The 15,236-nt window shown below is 33.9% G+C and overlaps 1 pseudogene; it reads right to left on the reverse strand.

Moving 5' to 3' along the window:
* Positions 1-513: 513 nt before the first annotated feature.
* LOC110786009 (cytochrome P450 71D9-like) lies at positions 514-14,675 on the reverse strand (annotated as a pseudogene).
* Between the last annotated feature and the right edge of the window lie 561 nt (positions 14,676-15,236).

Raw genomic sequence — 15,236 nt, forward strand, 5'->3', positions numbered from 1 at the left:
AAGCCGTGTCACAATGATGACATGACATGCTTATGTGTCATGAACGTAATTAGAAACTCAAATATTTAACTTATATAACCTATTATACATGTTATAGAAAAAGTAGGAAAATCTTAATATTCTAATTTATTATAACTATAATAAATATTTGTTTCTTTCTTTGTATCGACCACCTTATTTACATTTTTTCATAGTAAAACTATTGCATTGACAGTAAAAATTTATGATGATGCATGATCTATGAGGCGCATATATGTACCATTTAGAATCCGACATGTGGAATTACGACAACTAAATATTGTCGCAGCTTACAACCTTTATCATCACCCTTTTCATTAATATATACAACTTGATATTGATTAGGAATTTCACCTTGAAATATTTTAGGAATTGCAAATTCACTTGCTCCTTGTACTGTACAAAGTACTACGTATGTATTTTCTTTTATTAGATCGCATATATATATATATATATATATATAATTTGAACATAAAATCTGTAGGTACAATAATGAGCAAATTTTAGATTTAGTTATACACTTATTATACACATGATCTCTACACACATACTCCGTACAAAGTGAGAGTGATGGATAGCTAAGTTGGTTAGAGCTTCCATCCCGGTTCCAGGTGATCCTGGGATCGATTCTCATCCCCGCCATTGTGGCTCATTTGCACCCAAAAAAAAAAAAAAAAAAACTCCGTACAAAGTACGTGTGAGCAAATTTTCATAAGTGCGTTATTACTATCGAACAGTGATAGCTAATTAAAAAAAAGAAGACCATTATTTAAAACCTGAGAAGGAATAAAGCACAGGAATGACTAGAAGATCATTTCTCCTCCTCCCTATTATACCAAAGGCTTCATCCAATCATCCATGTTAAGATCTTCAGGTGTAGTTCCATAAGGTAACTTCCAATCAAAATGGTAAAGCAACATGCTTAAAACAAGCTCAACTGTAGCTATACCTAATCCCATTCCAGGGCACATTCTCCTTCCTGCACCAAACGGAATCAACTCATAATAGGTACCTTTGTAATCTACATACTACCTCCGTTTCAGAAAGTTCTTTACGCTTTGGAAAATGTGTCCAAAGTATAAAAACTTTGACCGTAAATTTTCACCATTATATACATCAAAACGTTACATGTAAGATCTTGTTAGATTAGTCTCGGGATGTATTTTCAGAATATCAAATTTTTATAATTTTTTCACATACAAAATGGGATATATTATTAGTTAAATATTGCATTGGAGTCCGTGCAAATAGTAACTGTAAATATCTTTTTGAAACGGAGGTAGTATGACATTTCTTCAAATCTTTCGGGATTAAATATTTGAGGGTCTTTCCAATATTCGGGATCTCTTCCAATAGTCCACGCATTGATTAAAACTCGTGTATTTTGTGGTATTTCATAACCATTAATTTCACATCTTTCCATGGATTCCCTAGGAACCAAACATGGGAGAGGAGGGTGAAGCCTTAATGTTTCTTTGATTACAAGTTTCAAGTACTTCATCTTGTCTAAACTTGACTCGTCCAACATTATTTCTTTTCCATGCCATACTCGTCTCACTTCATTTTGAGCTTTTTCCATTGCTTTCGGGTTCTTTAATAATTCAGACATTGCCCAATCTATTGTTGTTGAAGATGTCTCACCTCCGGCACCAAACACTTCCTGTACAATTTCATTACAAAATTAAGTTACAATTATATGTTCTTAATACGGAGTAATTTTTTGTTGTTCAAAGTTTCAATATTTTCGAACAACTACTTTATATTTTCATTTTTATAAACAACTAATACATACTACGGGTGCGTTCTGTTCACCTTCAAAAAAATAAATTTCAGTTCCAATAAGTTCAGATAAGTTCCAATAAGATTTAATAATAATAATAATAATAATAATAATAATAATTATAATAATAATAATAATAACAAAAAAAAAAAAAAATAATAACAAAAAAAAAATAATAATAATAATAATAATAATTAATAATTATTCTTATATTCTTCTTCTTCTTAATGTTATTATTATTCTTATTATTATTATTAGTGATATATATACTACTATTATGATTATAAATAACCCGACACGATATTAACCCAAACCGATAAGAACCCAAATTCGACGAAAATTGACCCATTACATTCAAACCCGATTTACCCGATCTGACATGAAGATGACCGATATGATTCTCAAATCCGTTTAAACTAAACCCATTTTCATCTCGTTCCCGTTTAAACCCGTACAAACCCGAAACAGTTTCAACCCGTTCCCGTTTAATCAGGATCTGTTAAAATCCGAACCCGTTTCAACCAATACCCGTTAAATCCTAAACCCGTTAAAATCCGAACCCGTTTCAACCCGTACCCATTAAAACCCGAACACGTTAAAATCCGAACCCGTTTCAACTCGTACCCGTAAAAATCTAAAAACGTTATTTATTATTATTAATTATTTTATATATATATATATAATAATAATAATAATAATTATTATTATTATTTATTATTTATTTTAATAATTTATTTTATTATTATTTTTATTATTTTTATTATATTTTATTATAATATAATAATTATTATTATTATAATATAATAATTATTTTAATTTATTAATTTAATTATTATTATTATTATTATTTATTATTATTATTATTATTATTATTATTATTATTATTATTATAAATCAAATGCTAACAAAGTCAAAAATTTTGCAAATAGTTAGTGGGAAGCCGAGATACAAGCTGGGCCCCCACTCCTCTAGCTATAGCAAAACCTATCCTGGTGAAAATATGAGCAGCAGCACGAGCTCCAATATCTTGAGTCCTTGAAAACATCTGAATCCGCTTCAACAACGCAAATAATAATAATAATAATTATTATTATTATTATTATTATTATTATTATTATTATTATTATTATTACTAATGCTACTAATTAAAAGTTTCAATAAGTTCCAATAAGTTCAGATAAGTTCATATCAGATAAATTCAGATAAATTCAGGTCAAATAAATTGAACAGAACGCACCCTACATGTTATTTTGTATTTTGTTATGAATCACTACCATTTCACATAAAACTTTAACTAGCTTTTCTGCTAAATTTTCTCATTGACGTATTTTATATGTTGAAAAAGTTTAACATTTTTTGTGAAATGGTATAAATAAAGTTAAATGTACGGAGTAGTTATTTTCAAAAAATAAAAGTAACTGGTAATTGTTCGTAAAAGTTGAAACTTAAAAAGAAGTTAAGTAATTAATTTGTGACTTATCGGAAAAAAAAAGAAATTGAGTTAAGCCTTACTCCAGAATGAACTTACAAAAACAATTGCCTTAATGTTATCGGTGGTGAGGGAAAATTGGTTGGTATTTTGTATGTTATCCTTGTGATATTTGAGAAGAATATCAACAATGTCATCCCCTTCTTCTTTGCCTTTAGTTTGTTTGTTGTTAGATAAATGTTCCTGAATTATGGGATCCATTATCATGTCAAGTCTCTTAACTAACTCTTGGAGTTTCCTTTTCATACCGGTGACTACACTTATCAACTTTATCGATGGATATAAGTCGCCGATTGAAAATCCAGAGATTGCCGCTGACATATCTGCAATTACTCTTCTGAATTCTTCTCCATCGTTGCCTTTCTTATTCACTGCTAACCTGGCCGGTATTACATGTCATTAGTAAAATCTTACGTATCAAAATACAAATTTTTATTTTTAGAATCATACGGAGTACAGAGATCGAGTCACAAAGAATAAGATGATAAATGGTGTAGACGGGATCTAATTCAGATTTTGGGTATCACTTCTTCAATACTTTATCAACTAAACAACTTGATATCCGTGTAAATACTGAGTACTTTATTACTCCATCCGTCCCGAAATACTTGAAACCGTTTGACCGGCACGGAGTTTAATTCATTATAATTGACTTCTTATTTAATTGAAAGGTAGTTAGTAGTGGGGTATTTTTTTTAATATAGATAGTGGGATGTGGTGGGGGGTCATGAATTTTCTAATGTTTATTTGGGGTAGTAGGGTTGTTGGTGGGCCCTTAGGTAAGGTGAGAAAATAATAAAGTATTATGTAAAGTTTCCATTTTTAAAAGCGTTTCAAGTAATCCGGGACGGCCCGATAAGAAAAGTGTTTCAAGTATTCCGGGACGGAGGGAGTATAACTTGATACGAGTATATATACTATAGGTTTACTCCCTCTATACTTTTTAGGTGTTATAATTATTATTTTCGGGCCGTATTTTTTAGGAGTTATAATTCTATTTTTAAGTAACTTTTAAATTCATTTTTCAACATTTAGCTTTCGCAATCTTACGTGTCGAAATTTAATTGGTACATATAGGCGCCACGTAGACTATGCATCATCAGAATATTTTTACTATCAATGCAATATTTTTACTACGAAAATATATAAATAAGGTAGTTGATACGAAGAAGCTAGGAAACAAATTAAAATATTAAGGTTTTTCTACCTTTCTTTGTATACAAACTTTTATATTAGGCGGTCTTACACAAAATACCGCTTTGTTGTCATACAAGTTAAGCAATGAAATCAATTAGTTAAACACTGAAACTAATTAGTTAATCACTTGAACAAATTAGTTAAATAATGAAACTAATTAATTAGTTACACACTGAAACTGATTAGTTAAACAATGAAAGTGGTTTTTCCGGTAAGGCGGTCTTACATAAAAGTTGCCGTTCTTTGTAACATGTATAATAGGTTATATATGTCAAATATTTTAGTTTTCAATTTAAATCATGACACATGTGACACGGCTTAAAGGTCGCATGTTACGACCTTTATTATTTTCTAATCATAAATAACTTTATTTTTATTAATTTTTACACCCCACTTACATTGTTTTTTTCTATTTCTTTATTGTCAACTACCCTCCTTGCATCATTATTAATATCAAATTTAACTATAATTTCTTCTAATATGTGTGTCGGTCAACATGTAACCCTGAAGAAAAAAAATTGTGAAATATATTCCACCTGATTTTATGATCCAATTTTGTAGCACCACATCGATTCAAGGTATATAGAAATCGTGATTCTACCAAGTTCGTTTGTAATTATTTAAAAAACAAAAAAATATTAGAAAGTGTATAAACTTTAAAATTGGAATGGACTAATATTTGTACCTTAAAGTAATGTCAAAACTAAGGGCGAAAATTTTGCTAGTAAGGTTGATGACAGACCCAGCCTCCTCCTGAGGAAGCAAAGACTTGACAAAATCCATGACTCCGTCTTCTCTAAAGCATCGAAACGCCTGAACACGGCGGGCGGTAAATAGCTCGAGGGTTGCGATCTTTCGGACTTGTCGCCAGTACTCGCCGTATGGGGCCAGCGCAATGTCACTGCTGTTATAATACACCACTTGAGCCATCAACAACTGTTGGTATTCACGAGCTGCATGTGAAGCCTATGAATCATGCACATGCATTATGAAGCTTCTAGAATCAACTCTAACTACTTCCCCTACAAACAAGGAAGGTTGTTAGAAGGTTGTTAGGGTTGTTAGATGATGATCAATGCTGATCATCTTTGTAACATTAGTCAGCTTTGTATATTAATGCTGAAGTGTACAAATAGAAGCTTTTGATTAGCTAGTACACCTCATTGGTGTTAGTCTAGACTCGTGTATATATAGCATACATTGTAATCATTTTGCTTAATTAATTCATTCAAGCAATAACACTCTACTTTCAGAATTTTCTCTCAATTTCCTCCAACAGATTTTCACCCAACAATGGTGAAATCTGACATGGTATCAGAGCAAGATCTTTAGATCCTGCTGAGTTTTTTTCTTCCGCAAATACATTCTGATTATTTGATCAACTGATCAAGTCATTGTCTCAAACTAGATCATCAGTTTTCTTCGATTTTTGTTTAGGAATTCTTCCTGATTTTCTGTAGAAATTCTATCTAGAATTTTTCTTTCAAAATGCCTGATGATCAGGATTCTTCTCTTAATCCAAACTCTGCCTATTATCTCAGCAACAATGATCTTAATACCTCGAAATTGGTTAACATAGTATTTGATGGCAAATGCTTCAATGACTGGAAAAGGTCTATGGTGATTGCTTTATCTGCTAGGAACAAGTTGAGTTTTGTTGATGGAACTATGAATCAGCCAGCTGTTGGATCAGTAAACTTCAGAATTTGGAACAGGTGTAACGATTTGGTAATATCCTGGATGCTAGGATCTCTTGAGGTTTCAATTGCAAGGAGTGTGCTATACTTGAAAACTGCTAGAGAAATCTGGTTGGATCTTGAGGAAAGATTTTGTCAATCTTCTGGTCCACAATTGTTCACAATACAACAGAAACTTTGTGATATGAATCAAGAAGATGATGAGCAAATTTCAAGTTTCTTTACCAAGATCAAGCTTCTTTGGGACCAGCTTGATGGCCTTGATCCACTTCCATCATGTGTTTGTACTGGTTGCAGCTGCACACTAACTCAAAAGCATTTGAAATCTCAACAAGATCAGAGGTTAATACAATTTCTGATGAAGTTGAATCAGAAATATGATCATTCCAAGAGCACTATTCTTATGATGTCTCCATTGCCAACAATTTCAAAGGCATATGGACTACTCCTGCAAGAAGAGCAACAGAAAGAAGTCAACAGCAACAGAACTCATAATATGGAATCAACTGTGTTTACTGCAAGCAAGTTTACTGACAATAGACCATATAAATCCACTTATGCTTCTAACTCTGGTAATTTTGGTGTTCAGAATGCAAGCAGTGGAAATCAGCAAAGGAATTTTACCTATTCTAGAAATAATCTGTACTGTGAGCATTGCAAGATGAAAAACCACACTGTTGACAAGTGTTGGAAACTACATGGCTATCCTAAAGATTTCAAAGGCAGAGGAAAAAGAGTAGCAGCAGCAGCTCAGTTGGAAGAATTCACTGAGAAAGAAAATCAAGTTGAGTCAGACACAGGAGTGGTTCATGCAACCTTCACAGAAGAACAATACAATCAGCTTTTAAGCTTTCTCAACACTCAGAAAACTGCTAATCAAGCTGAACACTCAGGCTCCAGTTCACTTGGACTAGCAACTGCTACTCAGCTGAGAGGTACATTTTGTTTATGTTCTAAATTCAAAACTAAATGGATTTTAGATAGTGGAGCAAGTGATCACATGTGTTCAGACAAAAGTATGTTCAGTAATCTAGAACCAGTTGATGATAAGTGTCATACAATCACAATTCCTAATGGAGCAGAAATTCAAGTAACACACAAAGGCACAGTTGATCTAGGAAGAAATATAACACTTAGGAATGTGTTGTTTGTGCCAGGTTTCCAGTTTAACCTGATAAGTGTTTCCCAACTATGCTGTGATATTGAGTGCACAATTTTGTTTACACATGGTGAATGTTTTGCACAGGACCTTTCCAAGAACAAGCACATTCTGCTTGGTAAGTTGGACAAAGGCCTATATTGCTTAAATGAAGACTTACTATCAGACAGATCAAAGTCCAATAACTATGCTCTTTCAAGTACTTCAGCAATTGAAGAAGCCAAACTGTGGCATCTTAGGCTAGGACATATTTCTTTTGGCAAAATAAAGAATATTAAAGGCATTGATGTCAAGGGTTGTTTAGCTGAGTGTTTCTGTCAAATCTGTCCCTTAGCCAAACAGACAAGATTTCCCTTCTCTGTAAGCAGTATTAAGTCAGTACAACCTTTTGATTTGTTGCACATAGATGTGTGGGGTCCCTACTCTGTATATGACTCTTCCAAATGTAACCAATTTCTTACAATTGTAGATGATTACACCAGAATGACTTGGACTCATTTAATGAGAAATAAAACTGATTCTGTTAAAATCATGAGTGATTTTATTTTGTATGTTGAAAATCAGTTTGGTCTTACTGTCAAGAAGGTTAGATCAGATAATGCTCTTGATCTGACAGAAGGTGGAATGAGGGAATTATTTCTCAGAAAAGGAATTCTACACCTAAAGAGCTGTAGTTACACTCCTCAACAAAATGGAGTTGTTGAGAGGAAACATAAGCATTTACTTGAAACTGCCAGGGCACTTTCTTTTCAATCTAAACTGCCTGATAAGTATTGGAGTGATTGTGTTCTTACTGCAACTTTTCTCATTAACAGAATGCCACTGAAAAGCATACAATTCAGTACTCCCTATGAAAGATTGTTTAAACAACCTCCTGATCTTTCACACTTGAAAGTATTTGGTTGTTTGTGTTACATCAGCACACCTAAAATCAATAGGTCTAAATTTGATCCTAGAGCAGATGCTTGTGTTTTACTTGGTTATCCACCAACTCATAAAGCTTACAAAGTTCTCAACCTTACAACAAAGAAATCTATCATTTCAAGGGATGTTATCTTTTATGAACATCACTTTCCTTTTCATTTTTCTCAAAATCCTTCCACAGCATACTCTACTCAATTTTTCTTGCCTATTGAAACTCCATACACTTCTGATACACCAGATATACCAACATCAAATACATCAGACTCAAACACACACACTTCTGTTGATCAAGAAATTGACTCTCACAATTCTGGACCTCTTTTGTCCAATCCAGAGTCATCACCCACTTCTCCTTCCCTTTCACATACTTCTCCTCCCATTTCTCCTACATTATCTCTTCCAGAACCAAGAAAATCCACCAGAACTTCTAAACCTCCCTCTCATTTCAATGATTATGTATGCCATAAACCTCCTAAACATTGGTGCAATCTTGTTGCATATGATACACTGCCAGATAATCACAAACTGCTCATTGCTGCTCATATGGAGCTTGTTGAACCTACTAACTATTCTGAAGCTGCTACTGATTCTAAGTGGATTGAGGCAATGAACAAAGAAGTTGATGCTTTACAGCACAACAAAACTTGGGATTATGTCATCCTACCTAAGGGAAAGAAAGCAATTGGATGCAAGTGGGTTTATAGAATTAAGAAGAATGCAGATGGATCAGTTGAGAGGTACAAGGCCAGATTAGTGGCTAAAGGATTTACTCAGAAATATGGCATAGATTATCATGAAACATTTTCACCTGTTGTTAAAATGGCTACAGTGAGGTGTTTAATTAGTCTTGCTGCTAGCAAAGGATGGAAATTGTTTCAGTTGGATATCAATAATGCTTTCCTACATGGTACACTTGAAGAAGAAGTGTACATGAAGGTTCCTGAAGGGGTTCCAGCTCCACCTGGTTATGTATGCAAGCTGAATAAATCATTGTATGGGCTCAAGCAAGCTTCTAGACAATGGTTTGCAAGATTGCACTGTGAGCTCAAATCTCAGGGCTACATTCAATCAAAAAATGACTATTCTTTGTTCATCAAGAAGGATTCTACTGATATTACTGTTGTTGCTGTCTATGTTGATGATATAACCATCACTGGCTCTAATGAAGACAATATTTCTGCACTTAAACAACATCTGCATCTTACTTTCAGCATCAAGGATCTTAGTCTCTTAAATTTCTTTCTGGGAATTGAAATTAGTCACACTGATGATGGATACATTCTCACCCAAAAGAAATACACCAAGGAACTTCTCCATGATTGTGAATGGGATCTCTCCAAATCTGCTGTTACCCCATTCCCTCTCAATCTGAAACTCACCACTGATGGAGTTGATTATCATGATCCAGAATTGTACAGGTGTTTTGTTGGCAAGTTAAACTTTCTTACTCACACCAGGCCTGATATTTCCTTTGCTGTCCAATCATTAAGCCAGTTCATGCACTCTCCTAAATTGCAGCATGTTGATGCTCTCATTCATACCCTTAAGTACATAAAGGGGACTGCAGGTCAAGGTATCTTGTTACAAGCCACTGACAAGCTCACTTTACAAGCCTTTTCTGATTCAGATTGGGCAGCTTGTCCCACCACAAGGAGGTCTGTCACTGGATATATTCTCTTGCTTGGTAACTCTCCCGTCAGTTGGAAATCTAAAAAACAAAGCACCATCTCTAAGAGTTCTTCTGAGGCAGAGTACAGAGCCATGTCACAGGCTGCTGGTGAGGTGACTTGGACAATTCGATTACTAGAAGAACTTGGTGTTAACAATCTCAAACCAGTTGAGCTACACTGTGATAATCAATCAGCCATTCACATTGCTACCAATCCCATTTTCCATGAGAGAACAAAACACATTGAAGTGGATTGCCACTTCACAAGGGACAAAGTTCTGGAAGGACTTCTTCAACTGTCCTATTTGCCTACTCAAAACCAGCTTGCTGATATTTTCACTAAGGTTTTACCTGGAGTTCAACATAGGAATCTATCTAGCAAACTTGGCATGCTCAACTCTGATCTCCTGCCTAGTTTGAGGGGGGGTGTTGGTATTCACGAGCTGCATGTGAAGCCTATGAATCATGCACATGCATTATGAAGCTTCTAGAATCAACTCTAACTACTTCCCCTACAAACAAGGAAGGTTGTTAGAAGGTTGTTAGGGTTGTTAGATGATGATCAATGCTGATCATCTTTGTAACATTAGTCAGCTTTGTATATTAATGCTGAAGTGTACAAATAGAAGCTTTTGATTAGCTAGTACACCTCATTGGTGTTAGTCTAGACTCGTGTATATATAGCATACATTGTAATCATTTTGCTTAATTAATTCATTCAAGCAATAACACTCTACTTTCAGAATTTTCTCTCAATTTCCTCCAACAGATTTTCACCCAACAATGGTGAAATCTGACAACAACTTTGGCCGATCACAAAGCACCGCATCATGGGTTTTCATTACCTCCTACGCCATCGCCGGTGAGGATATCACCACCGTTGAAACTTCTCCTAGCTGAAGGTGCATAATGGGGCCGTACTCCGTCGCTAGCTCAGCTAGACGACGGTGTGGGAGGGTGTTTTTTGAAGCTAGTTGGTGGAGGTTTCCGATCAAGGGTAGCTTTGGTGGACCTGGAGGTAAATTTCTTGGTGTTTGTTTCTTGTTAAGCTTTAAAATTGTTATGAGGGAAATAATTAACAATGTTAATGAGATTATCCAAGAAACCTCCATTTTTTGTTTGGTTTCAATTCGTCTTACTTCTATGTTCTGCCTTATGTATAATGAGATTGTCCAAGAAACCTCTATTTATTGTCACGACCAACCGCCAACAAATGAGTATACATATCATCTTTATAAATCAAATAGCTAACAAAAATGTCAATGTCAACACTCGGTCAAAGCAGCCAATCAAAACAACCAAGTAACAACCAACTGTCAATTGTCAAATATCCCCAATGACTTTTTGTTAAAGCGAGTTCCGTCTTAGAACCCTAGTTTAAAAAATTTACTTTCTAAATTTCTCTTCATATGATAAGCATATCTAGTGGGAATATGCGAGAGAATACACCTTAAATATATTGTTATCCGAATAGAACGTAACGTTCACTTTCTAACTCCAAAGTTCAACGCTTAAAATATTTGGGCTTAGTGGCTTACCATAATTGACACCTGTGTTTTTGCTGGTTAAGGTGGTAACTAGATCGACCTGTCAAACAGGCCGGTCGAGTCGGGTTGTAAAAAAAATTATTTTCGGGTTTGGGTTGAATCGGGTCGGTCACTTTCGAGTTCGGGTTTACAAATGCTTGTTCAAGACCTAGAACTTTCGGGTTCGGGTATACCCAACGGTTTGAGAGATTTTAAAACGCGCATTATATTTTCATTAATTTAGATGATAAATATATAAAATATGAGCACAAATTAACAAATTTTCCTACACTAGTTTATATTTAGTCAAATTCAACCAGAAGATGGTGTATAATTCAAGTTAAAATCATATTACACACAACAATAGTAAAAACAACGTGTTTATTATGCTTAAATTTTCTCATAATCTCATTTATTACTATAAATACAAGGCAAAATTATCAAAAAGTACCTTCTTTTTGCCTCACTTTGTGAACTAGTACCTTATGTTTTCAGTTTTGTCAAATAGTACCTTGAATTAAAAAGTTGTATTAAAAATGGTACCTTATAGTAATATTCCGGCCAAATTATCAAATTTCCGGCCACTGATTCAAGTTTCCCTCCAAAAACATGTGCGTGTTGAACAAACCACGCCAAAATACGCACCTCTGTTACTCGTAAATGATTTTTGGTGCAAACTGTAATCAATAGAAATTCATTGTTGTAATTTACTCCCATTGCAGATGTCTTCTCTTTCTCATTCATCTCTTCGAAGATTTCGCTCCACATGTAACTGTGGGCTTCCTCTGGAATTGAGCAAAGGATGCCGAGGAAGTGAGCCCCTATGCTCTCATAATGGTCAAGTGAAAAATCCCAGGAACTAGTGAATGAATTGTTAGGAATGAAGTTTGGATCAATCCATTCTTTTAAGACCTGGAGGACATCAACTTCTGTGTTTAAGGTGATCGAGTGAACTGACATTGATCCGAAAAGGGCAAGAATGACCGCCATGAATTAGTAATAAGATATGTTGTGGTTCTCATTATGTGCCATCGATGTAGGTAAGGTTTATGTTGTAGTAAATATGGTTGAATTGATGAAGATTATGTATGTAGTGATGCTGTTTATATATCGACTTACTCAAAATTAAGAGAGAGAAAAAGAACGTAGCATGAGATACTTCATATCAAGAACCTGTGAAAATTATCAATTATTTGTAAGCTTATGAAGATGGTGAACCACTTGTTCTGGCAGTCTGGAATAAATAAAGGCATCATTTGAGGGAGTTAATTTAAGCAGAGAATACAGGGGAGTAAATGAAAGAAGAAAGGAAGCTGGAAACTTTGAATGTGGTTATTTGATGAGTGTGTGTTTACACGCGCTGATTTCCCTCTCAAATTGTGCCAACAAACGGAATCAATGGTCGGAAATTTTATAATTTGGCCGGAATTTTGCTATAAGGTGCCATTTTTAATATAACTTTTTAATTCAAGGTACTATTTGACAAAACTTGAAACATAAGGTATTAGTTCACAAAGTGAGGCAAAAAGAAGGTACTTTTTGACAATTGTGCCTAAATACAATGATTTTCAATAGGTCGGCTCCAAAACGGATTTGGTGGGATTTTGACCCATTACTTTTTGGATTGCTCGAATTCGGATAAAATCGGGTTACGGGTCACAAAACCTTGTTCAAGACCCAAGATTTTCGGGTCGGGTCGATTTTAACAGGTTTAGTGGTAACTGGACGTCTGCCTTCCATTTCCAATTTCATGGTGGATTGATCTGATAGTACAATATGAAATAATTTATATATACTTAAAAATTATAGTAATAGGGGATCTTATCTTTTATAATTTTCACTTATACATAATTCGAGATATTAACAAAGCCATATATCGGAGAAAGTAAAATCAACAATGGCGCAAATATTTAAAGAAGAGTAGAAGGTGAGAGCTGAAATAGAAGAGTAGATAAAGTCTTTATTCAATAAACTGATGTAAACTTGATTTTACGAAATGTTTGTGATATGTGATTAATGTTATTTTATTTGTACACTATGTTGTAGGGGAAAAAGATTGCGTTTACGTGGATGTGATTTTAAGACAACAACATTTTTAGTTGCTTAATTTCAGGGCCGTCTTGAACTTTTCGGAGGCCCTGTTCTAATCTTGTCCAAATCTAAAAAATGGGGCCCCTAATATTTAAAAAAAGTGCGATAAGCAAAATATTACTAAAAGTAAAAGATGGACCGATGCAACATGATATTATCGGCTTATCGGCTTCTCCTAATCTTTACTCTTTAGCTTCAAAACAAAAGAAGCAAATAAGGAAATAACGAAAGTCAGTAATAACGAAATAACGAAATTTTGACAAAAATAAAACGAAAATAACGAATTAAGAAACGAAAATAACAAATTAAGAATCGAAAATAACGAATTAAGAACGAAAATACCGAAATTTTGAACGAAAATAAATCGAAATTAACGAAATTAAGAACGAAATTCTGAAAGAAAATAAATCGAAATTAACGAAATTTTGATAAATAACGAATTAAAATAAGGAACTGTAAAATTTTCGGAAATTCAATTGAAAAATAAAAAAATCGAAAAAATCAATTGTAAAATAACAAAATCGGAAATTCCATTGTAAAATGACGAAATTAAGAAGAAAATACCTTTGGCTCTGTGAATCTTGTTCTTCATCTTCAATAAATCAATGAATCCCCAAATCTAAATCTGATAATTTTTTTCTTCGAATGAGAATATGAAATTGATGATTTGTTTGAAAAAAGTAGAAGAATTTAAAGGGGGAAAATCTAGCCGTTTGTTGCGAAATTATCGGTTCCATTGATGGCAAAATCTTTTTTTTCGGTCAAATTGATAATCTGATGTGAAATTTCAGTTGAAAATTCAAAACAATATTTTTGGAATTGAGATTTTGGAATAGGAAAGAAAATTAAATTAGGGGAGATGAATCATGGTGATTGAATGGAGTTATGGAGATTGAATATTGAGGAAGGAAAGTAGGAAATTAAATTTGGGAAGTTGGTGAGGTGATTGATTTTCATTTTTCAATGCCATGAAGCCCGTGATTTTCGATTTCCTAGAAGTTGAATTGAATGCCTAAGTCCTAACGTCTGTTTCGCAATTCTCAATTAAGAGCATTTTTTTTTTTTTTTTTTAATAGGTAGTTGGACTTTTCGATTGGGCCCTTTATTTTTGGGTGGCCCTGTGCTGTTGACCAGGTTGCACAGGGCCACCACCGGGCCTGCTTAATTTAGTAACTTTCTCGGAAAGGGGGTTGCCGAGCGGCCTAAAAGATGGATTTGGATTTTTATGTTTCTAAATTATCTTATGAGATCTTATTCATATCTTCTGAGTTGGCTTGGAGTTTAATTACTTTTTCATTGTCGTGGTGACCTCATAAGAAAATCACTTGCAGTATTTAACTAATTTTTTTTAGGTATAAATGTATAATTAAATATTAGAGAATGTGGATATTAACTAGATTAGTTAATAGAATGTTGAGGGGTGGTATCCAAAATTTAGAGTTGAATTTCGTCTACAATATTTGTTGCCTTATCCTTAAGCCTCTCTCTAAAAAAAATGAAAGATATATGTATCAAAAATTATGAGCGATTTCCGTCTATAATGTATAAAGATGTCAAAATTCCCAAAATGCTTCCCTTTATAATATAATTTTCAATATAATTTCGACGTGGACGGTAGATTGAGAATTATATTAAAAAGGGGAGTATTTTGGAATTTCGACATCTTTATACATTATAGTCGGAAAC

The sequence above is a fragment of the Spinacia oleracea genome, chromosome 5, assembly GCF_020520425.1.
Source record: "Spinacia oleracea cultivar Varoflay chromosome 5, BTI_SOV_V1, whole genome shotgun sequence".
NCBI lineage: Eukaryota > Viridiplantae > Streptophyta > Magnoliopsida > Caryophyllales > Amaranthaceae > Spinacia > Spinacia oleracea.